Source organism: Cyanistes caeruleus, chromosome 13 (assembly GCF_971803275.1).
Source record: "Cyanistes caeruleus chromosome 13, bCyaCae1.hap1.1, whole genome shotgun sequence".
Lineage (NCBI taxonomy): Eukaryota > Metazoa > Chordata > Aves > Passeriformes > Paridae > Cyanistes > Cyanistes caeruleus.
In genome coordinates, this window is record NC_141713.1 from 13,442,638 (window position 1) to 13,457,323 (window position 14,686).

A 14,686-nucleotide genomic window follows, 5' to 3' on the forward strand; every position below is an offset into this window, starting at 1 on the left:
GCCAAGAAATTATTTTAGTTCCTTTAAAAAAAATTCTATGGTTACATTGGGCGGTCTTGTTTGATATTTCTTAATCTCACTCCTTTTTCATAATTGATCTATTCATTCCACTTAATGACTAATTACATATCAGAGCACATCATCAGCAGCATTCATCATTGTAGAATGTAATAATCAATGACATTTCAACAAAGGAAAAAATAAATATGCAAATAAGGACTCATTAACATTTGCATGAGCTGTTTGAATAATCACGTTGCTGACAAGGCTGTAATTAACAGAAATTGATGCTGAGTTCAGTATTTGATAGTGTGTTTTCTCAGCGTTTTATTGTTGTCACTGCGGGGGCTGGAATGAAGTTCTGCTCTACTTGTACCTTGACTTAGGCTTGATGTGATGGGTTGTGCCAGGTAGCAGAGGCTTCTGGGAGTCCTTAATTCATCTGTGACCTACACTTAATGCATAGAAAGATATTTACTTAAATTGCCATATTGCTAATGAAGGATTGTTAAATTCTTGATAATTGTATAACAACTGAAGGCAAACCTTCTTTTCAAAGTCAGGAAAACTGAAAATTATTCACTTTTTTTTTTTTTAATTGATAATCTTTTGCATGAGTCAGGCACTTTGAAACTATAGAATATATTATTTGCATTGAAAATGAAGTATTGATATAGGGTTTTTGGGGTTTTTTTGTCTCTTCTTAATCTGGCACACTGTATCAGTGTCAGGAGTCTTGAGCTTTATTGTAATTGAAAATCACTTGCTAAGGAAAATTGTGTAATTATGAAATGTACAGTGTCTGTCTCTTCCCCTCCCTTTTTATTATTGCAACTTTGCTGCCTCCTCCCTCTTTTTTTTTTTTTCTTTTTTTTTCCTCCCCTCCCCCTGAAGCTTCCTCTTTTTGTCATGGATATCATCTGAAATGCACAAAACACAATAAAGCTGTTTATGTCAGTTTTTTTGGATGACTGTAAGTGCTGATTATAACAAGTTTAAGGAATTTCCTTTGTTGAGTGTGTACCCACGCCATATGGCTCAACATGGAACATTAACTTGACAGGGATAATGGATTGTGGTATATGGAGACAATTTTGCCTGCAGCTTCACTATAACTCATTCTGGTTGGGGATCACAAGTTTATAATATAGGATGCAGCAAACATCCAGATGGATTTACTTTACATAAAAGAGTTGCGTTTCTTTTTATTTCCTGCCTGTAATTGGAAAAAAAAAAAAAAAAAAAAAAAAGACTTAAAAAAAGAATTAAAAAGTAGTAAAGAATGGGTCTTATTCAGGGAAGAAAAACCTTAGCATATATGTAGCTGAAGTGTTTTGGATACATGGAAACGTGCATAGGTGAAGTGTTGTTACTTATACACACATGCACACAATTGATGAAATAGTATCTCAAGTGCTTTCTCTTTTCAGAATATTTCAGTATAGCTCCTGTTCTAGAAATACATAATGTTCTAGGATAGTGTGAAAAAAGCTATTTAAAACATATCTCTGATTTTTACTTAAAGGCTGTTTTTGTCATAAGCGAAGTGACCATTTAATTAGTGTTCCGGTGCTTTGGTAATGCTCCAATAGTACCCTGTTTTCTTTTAGGAAAACAATAATCCTTCTAAGCTTTTTGTGATACATGCAAAGAAAATACTGCTGAAATAATTTTGCTTCAGTGTTTATCTGATATAATAGGAAATGTCCAAACATCTTACAAATGTAACAGAAGTCAGTATATATCTAATGTGTCCTCCTGATCTTCATGCCCAAGGTAAGTCCTAATTTTACAAATACTTCTGCATCTAAGAGACTTAAAACCCATAATCCTGTTAAGCACGTATGTAGCTGTTTGAAGGATCAGGGTCATAAATCCATATTTAGGATTTCAAATAGAGCTACATGACATGGCTTCAGCATTCCTGTGCACTTGTGATTGAGTTATACTTCAAATAAAATTGGGTGCTTTGCTATCTGAAAAGCAGACATCTTTTAGCTATCATTTTTGGAAATTCTTTTAAAACACTATTTTTTTGAGACTCTGAATTTTGACCTTCTGTATCCAATATAGCTGCTGTAATTTCTATTTTTTTAAACCACTTTCAAATGGATGAGAATTTATTAATTTTTTACAATTATCTCTTGAACAAGAATTTAAATACCTGAGCAGATGGACAAGACATGGCTCATGGTTGGGCAAGAGAGATGCTGGTAGTGATTATAATAGATGCTGTTTGTCTGTCCAGTCTTCTCCCCTGTTACTGACTCAATAGGTTGATATTACTATTTAGGATCTTTAGACATTATCCAAAGTTTCAGAAAGTAAACAGCTATAAAGTATCTGCATTTGAGAAGGGAGCAGTAAAAAGGATCACTAACTATTGACCTATGAAGAATGTGTGTTAGCTTAAGATGTGGGGTTTTTTTCAGGTTTTCATGCTGCAAATTATACTTGAAAAAGCTTCTCTATGTTCATTCATCTTCCCCCTGCATGCCTGGCTGTGTGTGTGATAATCACAAACAGGTGGGATTTTACTATGGACTTAGACACTGTTGCTTGTATTCTTCCTATGAAGTCCCTTATTTGCTGCTGCCACTACAGCTACAAAAAGATAGTGTCAGGAAAACATAGGGATTTATCTTCAACATTTTCTTCATGAAAAACATATTTTTCAAAATAAAACTGGCAGTGTATTTTATGTAAAGGACCAAAAACATCATCTCTAATATACCAATCAGATGGTGGATCTTCAATTTATTGTCTGCTGTTTGGGAAACACTAGGATAGGGAAATGTACACCAGTGCTGCAATAAACTTGAAGAATTTAAATCTATAGATAAGAAAATTCTTTCCAGGAACTGTAAGGGGAGATGAGTATTTCTGCCAGCTCCTGGACTTCTTGTCTTCTTTTAAGCTTCAGAAGGAAAAAAGGAGTCAAACCCTCAGCAAACACTTAATAAAATTGAAATGTTGAAATAGCATTTGTGTCCTGTATCAGCATTTACCGATGCACTGAAGAACTTCTGCAGGACTCTGTTTGCAAAAGATATTTGCAAAATTTTCTTCCTAGGTTACAATGATGACTACTTGCAACATAGATTATATTCCAGTCACTAGAGTTCTGTGAAGGTGAAAGTCCTGTGTTGGCAGTAAGAATGTTGCACTCTGTGTGTATGTTTCTTATTTGGGTCCTGGAAAAGCTAAAAAAGCAAGCTTCACTTTTTTTCTGATCTTGTAATCTGTAGTGGCCTGTGGGGAGTGCACTGATCCAGTCTTGTTAATGGCTTAGTGCAAGGATGTGATAAAAGTCCAGTAAGTTGTCAGTAGAAAGGCCATCAATAGAAATTTATTAAGAGTAATGCTTGAAAGTGAATTCCACCGGCCTCTGCCAGTAAGCTGCTGTAACACTCTTTGATCCTGAAGGGTCTGCTGAATCTCAAGTTGAAGTCAATGGTTTGGGTATAAAGAGCAATGATTTAATTTTTGTTTCGCTAATGATTTATTACTAAATATCGCTGCAGCCTCTGGATTACAGTTTTTCTTTCCGAGCCGTACTTTGAAGGCCCGTGTGGGAAGGGGAGTCTCGGAGCGCGCCGCAGCGGGGCAGCGCCTGGCGGTGCCGTTCCCGTGCGCCGCTCCCGGGGCGCTGCAGCCCCGCGGCCGCCAGGGGGCGCTCTGCGCACGGCAGCGCCCGCGCCGCGGGGAGCGGGAACGCGGCCGGGGGGGAACGGGATCGGCACCGGGGGAGGGACGGGATCGGCACCGGGGGTGGGGGAACGGGATCGGCACCGGGGGGGGAACGGGATCGGCACCGGGGGAGGGACGGGATCGGCACCGGGGGGGGAACGGGATCGGCACCGGGGGAGGGACGGGATCGGCACCGGGGGTGGGGGAACGGGATCGGCACCGGGGGGGGAACGGGATCGGCACCGGGGGGGGAACGGGATCGGCACCGGGGGAGGGACGGGATCGGCACCGGGGGAGGGACACGGGATCGGCACCGGGGGAGGGACGGGATCGGCACCGGGGGGGGAACGGGATCGGCACCGGGGGAGGGACGGGATCGGCACCGGGGGAGGGACGGGATCGGCACCGGGGGAGGGACGGGATCGGCACCGGGGGAGGGACGGGATCGGCACGCCTGGACAGGATTGTCACAGCGACACGGCGCTGCTGGCTCCCCTCTGCTCCGAACACGGCGTGCTGCCAGCCACCACTTTGTTTCTGCCTTTAGAGAAGGTGGACTGTATTTTATAGCAAAACTGGAAATTAATTTCTAGCTTAAAATAGCAGCTCCGTTAAGTAGCAAACGGGTTATTATTAACTTAGTGCTTGTTCAATATTTCCAGTTTGGACAGAATTTCTTAAGAGCTACGTTCAGAGTTGGCTGAGATGATGTGCTTCCCTTTGTCAGATCTGCCTGCAGTCCTCTGGCAGTTTCCTGAGTGTGGAGCTCATATGAGCAGTCCCTGCGGAATTTGGTCCATTTGTATACTTGGAAGGACATATGTGCATAGTTGCTTTATGGAATTCGTGCCTAAACCTACTCCTAATAAATGTAGAGTGTTGATTAGGTCCTGTTTTCGACGGGACCTTTAGAATCAAACCAATGTGATTAAGTCTCAGTGCTCGTTTAACAGTGGTGTGCTGATCAGTGTGAAAAGGGGAGTGACTGTGTACCTAAACTGGATGTCAAACAGATGAAAAGTTAGTTAATATGGGGCAGGATTAAATTATTAGCAAGTGGAAGTCTTGCATCTTGCCCTAAAACAGAGGACTGTATGTTCTAAAGAGATGTGCACACTTTAATGCTCCTCTATGGGGAGCTCTGAAAGCTCAGTGCCATCCCTTGTCTCTGGACTGCCATGTGACTTTTCTCCATTTACCAGTTTTTAAATTGCCCCCATAATTTTTTTTCATCAGCTTACTTGAAGCAAGTGAGTTGGAATTGTATCCAGGAGCAAACTTTGAAATTCTTTGGCCAAAATTTTTTTTTATCTGTAGGGGCAGATGCTACTGTTACCGAAGCTGTGTTTCTGGTTATGTACTTTGTTCGGTAATTTGGAAGACTTAGCGTTAGTATCATTACTTACAGAATTGAGTAACTTTTCATTTCAAGACAGAACAGCAGCAGGATTTGAAATGTTTGAGTTTGGCGAGAAAAGGCTTGTCTGTAAAACAATGAAATTGCGTTGGGGAAATACAGTGCCTCTGTTCAGCTGGGGCAGGCTGAGGTACACTGCAAGCTGTTGTGAGCTGCAGCTGCATTTACCATCAAACACTGAGCTGGTGCCGATGAATGTTTTGTTTTTAGTGTCATGGAAACTGTGAGCCAAAGAATGGATATTCTATTCATCTGGGAAAATAGCAGTTCACTGCATAAAACATCAGTTGCTTCCAAAGCAGTTCTTAAAATAGACTTTGTGAATATAACCCTAGAAGTAAAAGTGCAGCAATTTAAATGACCTCAGTACTACTTTGGTTTTTTAAATTAGGATATATGTGTGAATGAAATAAACACAGAGGAAGTGAAAGTTTCAAGATACAACTGTGGCATGGAACTCCTACAATGATTCTGTGTTTTACTTTACTATGGAATTTTAATTTAAAGAAATGGAGAAACCCAGATATTTCAATATCAGTCTTAATCCTTTTTACAATTCTTCTTCAAATGGCTTGCTCAAAGGATAGTTTTGATCATCATTCAGTACCATTTACTGTTTTGTACAGCAGAGTGCAAATCAGAAACTCATTGCAGAGTCTGGATATCCAAGAGAGTGCTCTCATGGGCAAAGAAGGAAAGAGGTATGGAACAGCGGTGTGTGGGTTTTTAGATGCATGAGCATTTTTGCAGAGCCAGTATGTAACGAATAATTAAGGGAATTAATTCAGTTCAATTGGAAAACTTAAACTTATTTTGCTAAATTTTGGTGTTGAAGGAAAAGTAAATGTAAGAGGTAAAGAGAAACCAATGCAGAAAAATAGATACATGAAGTCATTGCAAAAGGAAGCTGAAGAAATTGGAAGTAATTTAACCTGATGGAAGCTGGGGAGAGAATTGCCAGTTGCAGGATTTCAGAATCGAGGATTCTGGAATGGATGTGATACTAGTTAAAAGACAGGAACCCTTGCATCCAGTGAAAGCAGTGGGATTCTTTCTGTTTATTGCTCTTTAGCTTAGGGTTGGTTGGGCTGTTGGTGTTTGTGGGCTGGTGAGGTTTTGTTTTGTTTTAATTGGGGGTTTGGAAATTAGGAGCAATATTTTTGATCTGCTGTAAGGCATGCTGAGCAGACGTGGATGGTCACTGCCCTGCCCATGCTGTCTCACCTGCTACTGCCCCTTCCAGACCCCAACCTGTGCTGCTGCAAGGGGCTGCTCCATGCCAGGTGCAGAACTTTGCATTTGTTTTGGTTGAATTTTATGAGGCTCTTGTTGGCCCAATCCCCTAGATTGTTTCTGTTCCTCTGAATGATGGTCCTGCCTTCAAGTATACTAACTGCATCTCTAAAACTGGGGTCTGTGCAAACTCTTTTAGGGTGTGTTCTGTGTTTTCATCCAGGCTGATAAAGATATTAAGCAAGAAATGTTCCATATATACTGTAATAACAGTTAGTAATAACAGACCTATAGATGAAGGGAGAGAGGTCAAAAGATAAATTTTAGTTGAAAAAACTGGATGAGACGTAAAATAGGTTCTTCAGATGCTGAGACTTAGATGAGTTACTCAGATCAGGATCAAGAAAAGTGTTTTATAAGTGTTTATGACTGTTTGATATCAAAAGCTAATATGTAGCTGAAAGCTTACAGCGGAGATAACAGCTAGGTATGAAATCAGAAGTGTCTTTGAAATTAATTCTTGTTTGTGTATAAAAGGCTCCACAACAACATGCAAGCTGCACAGTACCTGTTCTATAGTCCAGAGAGTTGAAGTACAAGCAGGTAAAATAGATAAAAAGATACAAAGCCCATGTGGTTTTACTTTCACTCATTAATACTGTTTAGGCTTAGAAGGAGGATTTTCACTCTGCAATACTTTCAGGTGAGATAACCACATATCCCTAACACCAAGGTGGATATTTGGCCTTTTCCAGCCAACGCCTCAGGAGGTTCCCTGTGGGGTGGGATGGGATTTGCCAAGGCCAGAATGCCTTTTGCAGAGGTCCTGAGGCAGGCCAACAGGAGAGGTTGGGATAATGGAGGAACCTGGAAAGTTCCTATGGTTTCTACCCTCCTCCTGAAGGGTAAATGCAGTTCCAGGCTGCAGGGCCTTGTCTCAGTCCTGCAGGCATCCTTCTGCACGTGGCTGAATAAGAGGCTGTTTGCTTCCTTAAGTGCAGTTCAGAGCATTCCACTGACTTATCTTCATTTGTTTCAATCTGCCAGCAAGCTCTGAATTTCCAGCAACACATTTAGATTGACAAAATAAAAAAGAAGAAAAAAAGAAAAAAAAAAGGCAGAAAACACTAAATTTAGGGGCAAGGTTTGAGTCATATTGATGCTTCCAGTTGCATTTAAAACATTATCTGGAGCCTTTCACTCCCTTAATGCATTATTATTTTAATAGAGTAACAAGGTTATTCCTTTAAATAATTCTTTCAAAATGTATCCATTTATTGTCAATCAGGTTATCAATGCACATAGCTTACAAAACTCAGGTACATTGATAGTGTACTGTGCCACCTCACAGTGAAAAAAACACACCTTTCCCAAAAAATCAGATTTAAGAGCATTACCATTAGCCTACTAATCCATTATTAATAAAATTCCATTTTAGTGATGTCATTATTTATGATTTGATATCAGAGGAATAAATTCTTTGTATAATCTTATTGACTTATTTTAAATATTGTACAAAATGAGCTTTCTTTTAAAGATCTTGCACTTTATGAATACTCTAAGACTTAGTAAAAACCAGCCTTAATGTCTGAGAGAACCCCTTGGTTTATAAATATTTTTAAAAAATTAAAAAATCCTTTTGGAGTCAGGTTACCTCGACCTGCTGTTGCAGATGTGCAGAACATTAGCAATTGCTTTTACATTCTCCTTGCTGTTGAAAGTATTTTAACATTCTTATTCATGTCATCATTTATATAAAATAATTATCAATATTGCAATTTTTTTTTTGTTCTTTTTGCATTCCTTTTGTTCTTAACATGCTGAGGAAAAGTGTTTTCCTTACCTGCTTTAGGTCATTTAAAGCCTCTGTAAGGCATGTGTAGCCAAGCATAGAGGTAGTATTTATTGATATATGAAGTTTTAGTCTTTAGTTCATTGAGCAGCTCCCCATGTTCCATGGTGTTTTTAAAGCTGAGAGTTATGATCACCTTGACTATGTGTGGACTTGGGTTATTATCCTTAATGTTTCTTCAGTTGCATTCCCACACCTGTTATGATCTCTTATAAATACTCTGTGACTTAAATCTCCAATATTCATCCTTGAGGGGCAGTGAGGTATTTGTTTTCATAAAAACATGGAGATGTGAGGTGCCTGCAGATGAGGGATGGTTTAGAGAGGTCTGTATGCTTTGAGTGTTTTTTCAGTAGGCAGTTAGAAGTTTGTTCTCAGTGTAGCTCCAATACCAGATTACATTTCTGCAGACAGTGATGTTCTCTTGTGTAGTTATTGTCAGTGGTTCAGGGCTTGAGAAGATTGCTTTCAATTTTTGGACATTTTTCTAAAGTTCTGTACTGTAAATACTGCTTTTGTACTAAAATAAGAACACCTGTTTTAAGCTCTTACCTTTTTTAAGTAATCTGCATTAATCTAGACTGTCTAATTCTTTATGGGATTTTGTTTCACATTCTTTTGGCTTGATGTGCCTTCATATAATGCATGTGAGCAGTCAGGAGTTTCCAGCCCCTAACCAGGAGATGGCTCTTTGCAGGTACCCTCTCCTGAGGATTTCCCCTCCTGTTTTAACAGCTAACTTGATTATTCTGTGGTACCTATGGGAATTATTTCTAGAAGAAGTAATACTCAGAAAACAGTTAACATGTTGTTTTGTCTTCCAAAAGGTGTTTTAACATCTAATGTGTGTTTGGGGTTTGGTTTTCTGTGTTGTTTTTCTGTGTTGTTTGATTCTTTGGGTGGTTTGGCAGGGTTTTTTGTTTGGTTGTAGTTTTTTGTTTGGGGTTGTTTTTTTCTGTTTGTTTTTTTTTCTCTTCCTTTAGTCTAGCAGCTACAACTAGTCTGGAGGCAACAGTTTGGCCTGTTTTGTAAACCTCTGTCTCTCCAACTGAGATGTCCGTGAAGGATGAAGTTAGAAAAAGTTATGCAACTCATTCAAATAAAAACCATCAAAAGGGTTGTACAACAGAGGACCATTGTATGCATTTGCCAGTTGCCCTGTGGAAGATGGTTATAAATGTTTGTTGTGTTTGTGCCTGTGTTTATACACAAAATGGGGAAGGGGGAAATCTTTCTTTGTTGACAAGCTGACTTTTCACATTTAATGAGAATTAATAGATCTTGGATAGTAAGAGAAGCTGTAGATACCCGCAAAATATACATATATATATATATATATGAAGTAATCTAGTAATTTGTAGTAAGTAGTCTCACCAAAATAATCTTTTAATTGGAAACAGGTGTAGCATTTTGTTGTAAAGTATGGATTCTCTATTCATTTCCAATTAAAAAATCCTCTTGACTTTAGACTTAAGAATGTAATTGATGTTCAAAGTAATTTTTGTCCTTAGATCTGGGACAAATTCCACCAGGAGAGCAAGGGATGCTTTTCAAGTTAACTATAAGTAGGAGCTTGGTTAGTTACTTAAGAACTTGAGCTAAATCCCTTGGGGATGAGGTGGGGAAAATGGCAAAAGGAGAAATATTTTAATTGACAAAGTGAGGACACTTGGATACTCCAGAAAAATATGGAATGGATAGGTGAGGTAAGTAAATGTGTATGACAATGCCACCAGTGGGGAATAGCTGTGTGTTCATATGCAAACTCACTTGGGTTATTGTTTTCTGGATATTCGATATCCCTGATTTCCCTCATTTTTAGTATATTTTAAATCTGTTTCTCGCCAGGTGTTCCCTCTGTGTGCAACACACATAATGAGTTAATAGAGTGTTAACATTGTTAATGGTAAGGTTAGCCTGGGGTAGACATAGTAGTGGAGGATTTGAAACTACATGAAACAGCTACTCAGGAATTATTTAGTTTGCAGATACTTGCCCACATATGCTTGGGGGAGGAAGAGAAGAAAGTTCTTTCTTCAGGTTTGTCCTCCCTCTTCCCTCAGTCACTGCTGTGCATTCTTCCTGCCAGCGACTTCAGTGCCTTTTAGCCTTGCAAACATTTGATTTGTTATTCAGCTCAGTGTAAGCCTGCGAAGTGGAAGGACAGGAATAGTACTGAGAAAGGAGCCCTCATGGATCAGCCTCTGTTGGAATAGAAATGTTCTTAGTTTGACATGAGCATATAAATTACAAGTTCATAGGGTCAATCCAAATATAATGTGGAATTTAGTCCACCCTTACCTCCTGTGTATATGAAGTACATAAGAACATTAATAAATTGTTTTTATAGCACAAGATCTGTGCAGTGATCTGCAAACTGACAAAATACTCCATCTTTTCTTAGATGTACTTACAAATCAATGGGATGGAAGTGTCAAAGGCATATCTTTGAGAAGCAGGTTCTTTAATACCTCTTCACACACTGACATTATTTTTTAAAAAAATATTGTGTTAAAGAAGTTGTGAGAAATCCCTTGACTTCTGTGTTTAACATCTTTGTAAATATACTCTGAGATTTATTGCCTGGTTGGTTCAATCAGTAGAATTTTCACAGTGAAAGACATCTGCAAATGCCAACACAACAGTAGGTATAAAAATTTCTGATCTTTTTAATCTTTGGGAAGCAGAAGGAATTTTTTTTTCCCAGATCATCTTGTGCAAATGTCAACAAAAGCAGTAATTCGGTATTTGTTCCTAAATTGCAAAAGTAATAATGGGAAGTTGATTACAGGTAATTCCAGCTTCAGAATTTCCATGTTTTGTGTTATTTGGATGTGAAAAGTAGTTCTCGATCCAAATAAGTAATTGGGTTAGATAACAGAAGTATGATGCTGTCTTCATACAAATGAGAATTTATGGCATGGAGAATCCTAGGAGATTCCTGGCAGACCTGAGATTGGACTGTTAAATCCCATAAATCTCATTCAAAGTCATAATTTTTTACTTCTTGACAATCATTAGTTTTGTAGGATCCCAGTCTTTCAAAACTTTGGCCGAAAAAAGGAGGAGGGAGCAAATCTGCAGTGTTAAACCCAAGTTTTGCTAAAACATTTACTTCTGCTGTCTGGGAAAATTTGTCTCACATGATGTCACAGTATGAGGAAAAAAACTCCAGCATTTTTTCACTAGTCCCAGTCTGTACATACCATTTTTATGATGAGCTGTATAGACTGCATTGCTCATCTACACTTGGGCATGGCATTTCTGGCTATATATGTTTGCAGTTTTTCTTCTGTTACTTGATTAAAATTTTTCCAGTAATAGGATTTTACTGTGTATTTATTACTAATTAAATTTAAGGTTAAAAATGTGTCCTACAAGTTTGCAGACATTCCGTATTGTGTAGGTTTTGACTGCTTTATTAAAAGGTGTGAGAGTGTGGATGAGTTTGCAAGACTTGGAGGGATATTGATTGGAGAAGCTGCTTGCAGTCAGAAGACTGAGCTAAGATGGAGCGAGTGCTGAGATAAAGGTTAGGTTAGGAAAGTGATTACGACTGGGGGCCTGCTAATCACTGACCTCTGTAGGGATCCTGTAGTTTATCACTAATCTCACTTGCACTTGGCGTTTTTCTGTGTTGCTGCTTCATTGTTCATAGCTGAGTGAGTAATTTGGCTTGGAATGAACAGGAGGAGGGTGCTGCAAGTCCAGCAGCTGCACTTGTTGGCACTGGCTTGTTAAACATCCTTCGTGCAGCCAGCAGCATGCTTGGCACACATCAGCCAATAATACTTAAACATTGTCATGAAGAGAATAGGAGGTCATTTGTTTTAAGCTATTTCTTCAAATTGTGTTGCTCCAGATCTCTGTTTCATTTACAGGAGTTCTGGTCTCAAGTATCATAAAGAAAAATGTATGTCGTATTTTTATGTGTATTCACAAAATATACACGTGTGCATTATAGATCTTTAAAATGCTAGAGAGAAGATACTAAAACTGTGACAGCCTCTATTAATGAGTAGGCTAGATAGCAGTAGAAAAGGAAGAAATTATTCCTATGCTGCTGTGGAAAATGCATAGATATGTAGTAAATTTTTTTATGGCTGCATGTGTCAGTCTTGCCTCAAAGAAGGCAAAACACCAAGTCCTAGGAGCAGAGGTCGATTTGTGTTTTAATCAAACATAATATTTTTTCACTGTGCTGAATAATAGCTGAATAAGAATTTTTAATTCCAACAAAATTTTTAAAAATAAAGAGTGGACCTATAAGAATCTTATTCTAGAAACTTTGTGTAGTTTCTATCTCATGGTAATTTGGAAAGCAATATTGATTAATAGAAAAATATCTACTTTGCTGAAGGTTTTTCTTGCATCTTTTGTATGTCCCTGTCAGTGTAGCTTGTGCAGATTGTTCCTTGTTACATTGGATCTGCATGTGAAAAAATATTTGAATGTATTCATTCTGTGGGCAATAAAGACACATTCTTTGCTGGATATGGAAGGGGAGAAAGCAGTCTAATAATTGATTTCTAGCTGAATTACCAATACCAGTTTAATAACTTGAAAAGAAAAATAAATTCTCAAACTTGTCAACAATGCTTATAAACTGATTTTTGGGTAGGCTGCCTGTAGGGACCAGTTTAAAGTGTTATCATTGAAGAAATGATGTTTAGGAACTGTAAAAACATGCTTCGGTATTCACTTAAAGCGGATTCTCTGTACAAGTAGGGCAGACATACTTCATGTCTGACATACAGAGCAGCTGCCAGCTGTGGTCACTATAGCATTCATACTGGATGATAAACATTGCTTCATTACAAGATCTTGCTGCTTTCCATATTGCCAACCAAACAAATCCTTAGCAATGCACAGAAAGATCTTCAGTCTGTAAAGGGTTAATTCTGTGGGAATTGAAATAATTTTTTGAGCGTTCTGTCATCTTCTCATAAGCCAAGCATTATCTAGAAGCAGTGGGAAAAGGCTGTTTAATTCTGGCAGGCATTTATAGCACATTGACTGAAGTAGTCTTCAAGCGAGTTAATGCAGTGCTGTTTTCAGCTCACTATCACTTTGCATCTTGCTGTTTCAGTTCGTTCTGTGCTCAGAGTTTTTAGGCTGCACAGCTGTTACACGTATGGATGTGTCGTGGAAGACAATTCCTCCTGTGGTATTCAAAGGCTATATTAAGTTGTGAGCATATCACATTTAGACAAGTGATTGCAAGAGAAAAAAAATTATTTACTAAATGTTTGAATTGGTAGAGAATGTGTCAAGGTTTTAAATTTATGCAGTTGGGAAATATTTGTGGTTCAAAATGCTTAGTGGGATTTTCTTGGTTGGGTTTATGTTAACTCCATAGTCCCTGAACTTTAAGCCTGTTGGGTGGTGACTAGGTCCTTGAAATTTTTCCTGATAAAAACATCCCAAGGCCCCATAAAAAACATTAATTCTAAGTTATTAAAAAAATCAAATGTCTTGTGAATTGACCTGTGCAAATGTAAAATTTTTGCATATAATCAACTGAATTGTTTATAAATGTCTACTGCTTTATTCCAAATCTTGGAATACACAGCTCTGGTATATAGAGCCACTAGGATGTAACCTGAAGAAAAGTTTTCCATGGTGCTGCTTAGTAAGCAAGGCATAGATTTTGCTTTTAAAAATCTAACTATTGTGTGAAAATAAAATCAGATCCAAAGACAAAATAAACTTCATCTGGGTATCTGCTTTACCTTCCCAGCTGATGTCTGCACCTTCCCTCCATCTCTGCACAAACCTGTGCAAATGAAAGTGTTCAATAAGGATTTTGTCATTTACAGTGTATTTTCCTCTCCTTCTTCTAATTAATGTTGGGTGCCACAGTGAGTTTCCTTATGTCCCTGAAATGCTGAGTGTTAGTGTTTCTGAATTTCCAGCTGCAGTGCAAAAGAGACTCTTGCTATCTGTGTGTAGTGGACACTGACTGAGACAAGACCTGAGGGGGCATAACAGACTCAGCTGCAAATCTTGTGGGGTAAGCCTGCAAGTCATTTCAGGGTCTGCTTTGGCTCTCAGTCTCATTGTATTTTTCAAGTTTGTATTCTCATAAGCGCTGGGACTTCAGTAATTTTGGGTTTTGCTGTAGCCTCTACATTTTTATGCTCTTCTGTCTATCTGTAGAAGGTATGGATAAATAGGAAAGATATTTCATAAACTGAAAACGACCAAAGGCATTCTGCTTTGATATATTTGACCATGTCTATGAACTTTATTGGATGCTAGAGACTGCTCATGCATTGTTCAGAGAGTGTGTATGGATGGGACCTACCTGTCTGTGAGCCATCTGTGAGGAAGTGTCTTCTTCTCAAACTTGACATCACACACCTTTCCAGTACTTGTGAAGTATTGCTAAGTAATTTCTGCTTTTATTGATAAGTAAACATTACCTGTGGCATTAGCCAACAAGGGTTTAAATAGTGAGAATGGCTTTGTGCTTAGACTGGAGCAGCTGAGGA

The 14,686-nt window shown here is 38.6% G+C and overlaps 1 protein-coding gene across 23 annotated transcripts in view; it reads left to right on the forward strand.

Annotated features, from left to right (window-relative positions):
- The window catches only part of TCF12 (transcription factor 12), a 194,452-nt gene that overhangs the window by 107,425 nt on the left and 72,341 nt on the right, over positions 1-14,686 (forward strand). The window contains exons 1-2 of one of the 23 annotated variants that reach the window (XM_086849014.1): positions 4,046-4,242; positions 5,737-5,808. The exons of 21 other annotated variants lie outside the window; for them this stretch is intronic. The gene's annotated coding sequence lies outside the window, so the exon portion shown is untranslated. Of the gene's footprint in view, positions 1-4,045; positions 4,243-5,736; positions 5,809-14,686 lie in introns of those variants that run through there. One more of the 23 variants, XM_086849016.1, reaches the window with a different exon arrangement.